Source organism: Pinus tabuliformis, chromosome X (assembly GCF_031772625.1).
Source record: "Pinus tabuliformis cultivar Carrire ecotype Pingquan chromosome X, CPIR1, whole genome shotgun sequence".
NCBI classification, from domain to species: Eukaryota; Viridiplantae; Streptophyta; class Pinopsida; order Pinales; family Pinaceae; genus Pinus; species Pinus tabuliformis.
The window spans coordinates 1569432570-1569440964 of NC_142308.1; positions in this window are offsets into that span (position 1 = coordinate 1569432570).

Consider the following 8395-nt stretch of genomic DNA (forward strand, 5'->3'; position numbering starts at 1 on the left):
GATACCAGGCCAAATAGTATCTGATCATTGGTGATACACTTTACCGTCGTGGTGTCGATATGGTTTTACGAAGGTGCCTCATGCATGAGGAGGCTGAAAAAGTTTTGAATGATTGTCATTCAAGTGCCTGTGGGGGGCATCTATCTAGTTACGCTATTGCACAGAAGATCTTACAAGCTAGTTACTTCTGGCCCACCATATTCAAAGATTGCATAATGGTAGTCAGAAGTTGCCATGCTTGTCAGATTTTTGATCGCAAAACCAAATTACCACCTGCACCACTGCATCCAGTCATTGTTGTTGGCCCATTTGCTAAATGGGGCATTGATTTCATGACATGTAACCCCACCTTGGTTGGGAGGCATGGGTATATTATAGTCGCTGTCGACTATTTTACAAAATGGGCCGAAGCAATACCTACTTTGAACAACAGCAGCAAAAAGGCTACTCTTTTCTTTTTCAATCATGTAGTTTCTAGATTTTGTGTACCACAAGCTATAGTCACAGATCATGGGTCGCATTTTTGCAATCACATGATGATCGAATTAACTGCCAAATTAGGATTGTCCCATGATAGTTCTACTCCATATTATCTACAGGCTAACGGACAAGTTGAGGCAATCAACAAAGTCCTTAAGCGCATGCTGTAGAGAATGATTGGAGTCCATAAACGAAATTGGCATTTAATCCTATACTCAGCTCTGTGGGCATATAGGACTTCAGTGAGAAATGTGACTGGATTTACACCCTTTCAGTTGGTGTATGGTCTAGAAGTAGTCTTACCAATTCAGTGCGAAATCTCATCCCTCAAGCTTGCAATCGATCTGCTTCCCGAAACTTCTGAAGAAGAGGCTTGTTTCTTGGAATTAATCCATTTGGATGAAACCCATTGTGATGTCGCGTCGGCTAACGAAGCACATAAGAAACACATCAAGGCACAATATGACAAAAATGTTAAGCCTCGTGTCTTCTCAGAAGGTGACCTGGTCTTGCTTTACGATCAAGATTCTGACAAATTAGGAGTAGGTAAATTTGAACCATTATGGATGGGCCCTTACATTGTTAAACATGTATTGACAAAAGGAGCCTATGAGGTAGTCGATTATGATGGGATTCCACTGTCGGAGCCCTGAAATGGGTTGTATCTTAAACATTACTATGCTTGATTAAGTGTAGTAAGTTCATTGTACATATGATTTTATTGCATTTTTGAGTGATTTCTTTTAGAGTTGTCATTTTGGTTTGGTAATCCACTTAACATTTGTTGCAGATGTCAGACTTTTTGGAACCATTTGTTGCGTATGGAGACGGAGCTAGTCATAGTACGTAGAATCTATCTTCTGCTGCCTGGGCCATTTTCGCTCCAAGCGGCAAGTTAGTGAGTTTCAGGGGGATATGTATTGGTCGATCAATGAACAACATCGCTAAGTATAGCGTGTTGATTGAACTTCTCTCTCATTCCATTTCACATGGCATATGCTGACTCATTGTCAGGCTAGATTCACAACTCGTAATTCTATAGCTCACTGGAATTTATTCTGTTCGGAACCCAACAATTTATCGCATGTTCCTGAGAGTTAGGATTTTGTAAAGGAATTTTGATTCCATTCAATATCAACACATTTCTAGAAACTTAAACACATTGACTGATTCATTAGCAAACTATGTGTTAAATAGACATTTGCAGCATTTGTAAAGAAAGCATTTGCATTAGGATTTCATCACTCAGCCAAAATAAAACTCCAAAAATCCAAAGTAGATAGTTGTTTATAGTTTTTACAAAATGTTTTGTGTCCAAGACAAAATTGGTCATCTGACCAAGAAACTCAAAATTAATGTAGAAAAACGTCCTAGACTAGTGATGCTAGTGATAACATGTCACCGCATGTGCTATCATGCATAGGAGCCTAGTCCAATGACTTGGTACACCGATAGTATGGTGCTATAACCTCAAAGGTAACTCATCGGTCCCAAAATTGTGAATGCCGAAAGTGAGGCCCTCAATATGATCTTGTAACACTTCTAGGGTCTTTGATATGTCTAGATCCCGAAGGACAGCCCTCCCTACAACCTCTCCTGCTGGAGAATCGTCTGCCTCTCGTGGGCATGCCGCTAGTCGCACTGTTCCAATATCTGCACGCACATATGAGTTTGTTTAGTCTTCGTAACATCAAAAAAACAAAAAACATTATAAAACTCAAAAAACAAAGATGTGGTCGAATCATTTTACCTATAGCACTCCACTGTTCACCAGCTGGTAATGCCAAATCCGGATCACCTCAAAAATCCATCCCGACATATGGATACTCCACAAACACCATCTCCTCGCGGTTGAGCCACTCGAAAAAGGCATCTGAGAAGGAGATATGTGACTGGCCAGCATGTCTAGCCATAAGGTCCACCCATCTTTGCATATGTGGTTCCCTTGGTGTAGGAAACCACTTTTTATGTTTTCTATTCATGTTCTTCAAAGTGAAATGTCAGTTTTAGTTCATTTCTCATCCATATATATGTATTTCTAATCAATTTGATGGAGTCTTGAGTAGGTTGAATGACTGATGAAAGAATCTGATGTGCTAAACAGTGAATTGAACATCTTCCACCACCAAGCATAGTTTCTTCATTTCGAGCTTGTGTAAAAATGAAACTGAATCCAAGCATAGTTCCCTATGGTTCAAGCTTGTCTGAAAATGAACCCATTTTCAATTTTTAAGCCCTTGTGGTTGCCATTCTGTCAGCCTTTTGAGCCTTGGTTGTTTCATCTCATCACCACCATCTCTTCGGCTGACCATACGCTTTCACTTGGTTGTTTTACCCTTTTTTAGGAACAGTTGCAATGAGTGGTCTTATTAGCTAGCCTCTTCACATAAATCAACATGTTTTGAGAAGTTTCAAAATCATCGGAACCAGTTGCTACCCTAGATACCACTCATTCCTCAAAATAGAGTCCTCTTTAAACCCTTTTCAAACTTACTAAATATGAAAAGATTGTTGAACACTTGTCTTTCCCCGCTCGTTAAAGTATTGGAAATGTCATCCCTCCAGTATTATTTCATCCTTTTTTGGACCAGAGGGATTACTTTATGAAAAAGAACTTATGGACTTTTCTTTTCGTCCCTTTTCAAACTCTCTAAACATGAAAAGGACTGAGTTTTCCTTGTCGTTAGACTCGTTAAAACAATATCGACAAACTTGTCCATCTAGACGAGACTGACTTTCACTATCGCTAGACTCGTTAAAACATCAAAAAGAAACAGCTTTGCCCGAAGGGAAAATTATAAAATATGGATATGTTATCCTCCTCAAGCTTGACAAAAATAAAGAGGCACTGGTCAAAAATGACTGGGGAAAATGTAAAAAACTTAAAGAATTTATGGTAGCAAGTCACTCTTGAACATGACACTTTCACTTCATCTCCATTATTGAGTTGGGTTGGGTCATTCCGTTCACTGGTCATCTCATCATTGGTCTTTCATACCATCCATCTTTTGGGGTTAATGCTACCAATTCATCTCAGTGTCGCTAACATGTTCAAGAGAAGTCATTCAGTTGAGAAATCACCATCCAGTTAATGTCTCATCCACTGTAGTACCTCCAACCTTCATTTTTTCATGACCGCCATTCCTAAACCTTGTGTCATTAGTTCATTTTCACCTCCAGAAATCATTTTCTTTGTTTCGTGTCATAGATGTGGGATACATCAAGGCCCTCCTACAATGAGTTGCTTCTTATCGACATCATCTCATTATCCAAGAAGTTGACTTAGAAACAACCCTTTCATTACTTTGAAACTTGCATACATCAATGACAAGTTTCTCACTTCTGGCGACAGGTTGACACCAATGGCCTTTGACTGAAAGATTTTGTGTGGTATTCGACATCGAATCATATATTCACACCACGTGAATTGTATTGTAGTACCTTGAGGATCATTATCATTATCGGTGAACCCTCTCATGTCTGTTAACAACTCACATCATTGGTTGGTAATCAGGTGATGTCTTTCCATGTTCGACTTCAGAACATCTCTTCGCATGGATTGATTTGTACATCGAGCAAAGATTGAACGAGTTTGAATACCCCGAATCTAGTTTCATCCATCCGGGCTACGATATATTTAGGGATATAAAAACATCAAATGTACAAAGGCTCTACACAGATGGTCATCCTAACCATGGATGATGACTCTATATCTGAAGAATCACCAGTCTATATCTGCAGACGACTATCTGATCTATGTACATGAAATGAAATTTATAAAGTTGAGCATGGGAATGCCTCCCTTAGCTAGATCATGAAAATTATATTATGATGATGTATTGTATTGTAACTTATGCAGGTCACCTTCCAGTTTGAAACTTCGGATCCTCATGATAAAGCATTTCACCCGACATGAATATTTACGACCTCATGCTTTAGGGGGCAACTGTTATAGACATATTTGGGCACATCAACCACAAAATTATATGTTGATGTATTAGGGCTCATCAACCCATAAAAGAATTGTTTCATACCCTAAAATAACATAGTCATATGAATACATCATTCCCCAAAAGTTCCATCTGAGAAACCATCCAGAAATTGCCTAAATTGAACCATACTGACTGCTCCACTGGCAAAGTGCAATGCATGCTAAGTGGTACACCGCCAGGGTGCGATGCATACTATTTAGGCCTTATATAGGGTCTGATGGGTAAGGATGGACAAATGTCTGAGATAGTTTGCTAGGTTGTTGCTCATGGAATCTTCTAGAAACTTCTCCTATGCCACTTGCCTCTCTGAATTCGCCCAAGGATGAATAAGGGATCTACGAAATCTCCAATCCTTTCTCTTGTGGAACCCATTATAACAATTGGTATGACACTAAACAAACCCCATGGATGACTCACACCCTTGCAAACATCTATAAATGGATTCCTCATCCAAGAGATCTAGGGGCTGGAATATTGTGAATTGCAAGGAAATGCTGATAGTTTGTAATTGAGGAAAGAGCATTGTATTGTTGGTGTGATCTTGCTATTTCATGGGGTGAATAAGGATTGAAGCTGGGAGGATGACGCTAGATCAGACAACTGGGTTGTAATTGTCCCTTCTATTAATAAAGTTCTTCAAGTTTTCTTCCATATGATTGTGCAATTGTGAATGTTATCATTTGTGAATGCTATCATTTGTTCATTATATATCTGATTCTGTAATGTTTATGTTGTAATAGATCACGATGCTTTGACAGTTCTTTGTTGTTGTACTTGTGCAGGTACTCTCCAAGCATGTTAAGTATGGAGAGGAGTTGCGGGATTTGTCAAAGGGGAGAGAGTTCAAGCGAAGGATCAAGCCGAAGTTCCAAGTTGGTTCCATTATCTTTCTCTTATCTATTACACATAGAAGAAATCATTGAATTGCTTTAAACTGTTGTTTCTAGGGTAGCTACCAAACCTAGAGGGCTAGCATTCTTTAGGAATACTAGTTTTCCCAGAAACAGGAAGGTTGTTGACAACATAGAGGCGGAGAAAAGCTGTGAGTTCAAAGAAAATCCACTTGTGGCGAAAGCATCTTTGGAAATTGAAGCTATTAAGTGATGGCACAACATGAATATCGTGCTAAGGAAGAGAGAGAAACATAGAAGGAGTTGCATGTGCTAAAGAGGAAACTCAAGGAAGAACATGAGCTACACAAACGAGAGAATGAGTTGTAGTAAGAAGAGGTACACCAGGGGGCGCAACATGCACAGACAGATGAAACTGCACTTGTACAAGTTATACACCCATCCCAGGAGCTTGCATGAAGCAAACATGGTAAGCAATGTTGTAGATCACATGTAAGGGAATTTAGAAGCATGCATGTAATGCATTGTCCGCACGCATGCGATCCCACCCATTTGGCACACTGAGCGAGGTGAAGACAAGAAGAAAGTCCGACTGGAGCTGAGCATGTATTTTGACAAGTTGATGTGCACGACCACCAGCACATGCTTGGAGATCAGCGTAGACACTATGCATCAGCATGTTACTAGTCTGGTCGCACCCAGGATGAGCATGCACATGCTATCAAATGAGTTGGAGAGAGGAGCCATATCAGTGTACCAGGACGCAACGAAGGGAAGAGTTCACTTTCAATAGGATGTCACCATTCAATGCATGGACACCACAATGGACCACCAAACTTGGCATCAATTCGCCATAGTCAACCACCATGAGGATGTCGAAGAGTTGGTCATCCCACATATGTCAGAGTCTTAGTGATGTCTTGCATGGCTTGCTCAAGGCTATACCATCCCACATGGGTACATGTGCATTGTAATGTAACATCATGTAAAGTGAAAGTCCAAGTGTCGATAGTTGGATGTAACAGTCATGTCGTAGGTGAAGAGTCATGAGGGTAGGTGAAGAGTTATGAGGGTAGGTGAAGAGTCACAAAGGGGAATGTCAAGGGTCACCCCACCCTTTGCTATAAATATAACCTAATAACTCATTCTAGAAGCTTTTGGTCAACCAAGCTTCCAATAGGAGTATCACAGAGAAAGCTTGGATAGTATTGTAATGAGCCTTGGCTTCTCCAATATGTAGAGCTAGTATATCTCTTTGGAGGAGCAGGCGTCATTGACTGTAACATTCCACTGTCAAAACTAGTGGTTGGTCATGGTTGTATTGTATGATTGGAACTTTCACTTCTTAATATAACAGAGTCAACACGTTTCATGCATATGTTTTTATTGTATTTCATCTAACTTTTCTACTCTAATAATATATGTATATGTTTTCTTACACATGCATGTGTGGCTTTCCTATATAAGTATGTATGAATCTTACAGAAATGTTTTGTTTATTTAACCATCTTTTTGAATTGCTAGCTCACTTGCTTTCCAGTTTGTGATGCACCTTTTCTCATGTTTTCCCTTCTTAATTTCATGCTTTCATAGGCTTCCAAGGGGCACACTCACATCACCCCACGCGTCTTAGAACTGCTCGTGCACCTTCCTTGACTTAATGCATATGTCACACCCTTGCTACCAATAAGGACATTTTACTTGACTCTACACACCATCGCGGTCAAGGTGATACCGTACGACCTACTGTTGGGACTCCTACACCAAATGGTATGAGGTCTAGTTGGGACTTCTTACCGAGGAAATCCCTTGATGTGTTGGCAAGTCCAACACCATCAAAATTTTGGCACTATAAGGAGGTCCAGATGAGACACTGAGTCCTCGCATCAGTTTAGAATCTCTGCATATCTTGTTGAAAAGTGTGCAACAAGAAATTCTTGCTGAGAATGCAACAAGATGATGGAGCTTAGTGGAAAGGAGTCGCCTACACTAAGTGGTCCCGCAGGAAAGTTTTGGCGCAAAGCCTATTTTTAGACTGTCTATTTTTAGAAATATGGATCATGGTCTATGAGTTGCAGTTTGTTGTTTATGGATGATTGGTCATGCTGGGAAAAAATAGATTGACTTCTATTTTTGGATCACAACAGGAGTGATCAGAGTCTATTTTTAGACTACTAGTCAAAAATAGAAAAGTCAAATATTATTGTCTCATACTAATATTTAGACTATAAACTTTATCTTATCCTCTTGAAGCACTTCAGTTTGAGCTAGAGATGTGGAACATGTAGTTGTCAGAACAAAATACGCTTTTTTGTGGGTTAGTTGAGCTATTACATGCATGACATCAGTTAGAACTCATGTGGTTGAGTTCTGTGGAGTTGGATGAGCAGTTAATGGAGTTGTGTTCAGTTTGACTTAGTTGAACTAGTTGTATTTAGTCTAACTGGCCAATAGACTAAGTGATGAGTTCTGTGAATTAGTTATTAATTAATTCACTAATTATTAACTCATAATGCAACTGAAGAATACATCAGTTAACTCAGTGCATGTACAGTTCAGTGGAGACAGGTGTTAGAGGTTGAGATTGCTATCAGTTGTGACTATAGTTGTGCATGAGACTTTGCACAATCAAAGGATTGAGTATGCCCATGAGAATTGTATATGCCCAGTGATATAGCCTGTGCACACGTGATTTCCAGTGTGAGTGATTCTCCAAGGTAAATAGAACTTGGAATGAATTTGGATTCAATTCATTCTCTTGCAGGATTGTGCAGTGGAGGAAGGCAAAGCAGCGGAGGAGATTTGGAGATCAAATCTAAGCTGTATTCTATGTAACAAGTGGAGATAGTGCTGGATACTTGTGAGGAGTATTGTACTATGTAATGTTACATGTTTTCAATCATTAATATACAGATAGTGTGGGGTTTTCAGCTGTAAGCTTTCCCCGGGTTAGATACTGTGTTAATGTGCGCATGTGATTGATGTTTCATTGTTTTTGATGTTGCTAAATTGATGATCAACGTAGAGGAGGTTATGTATTATGCATGTATTCCGCAATAGTGTATAATCGAG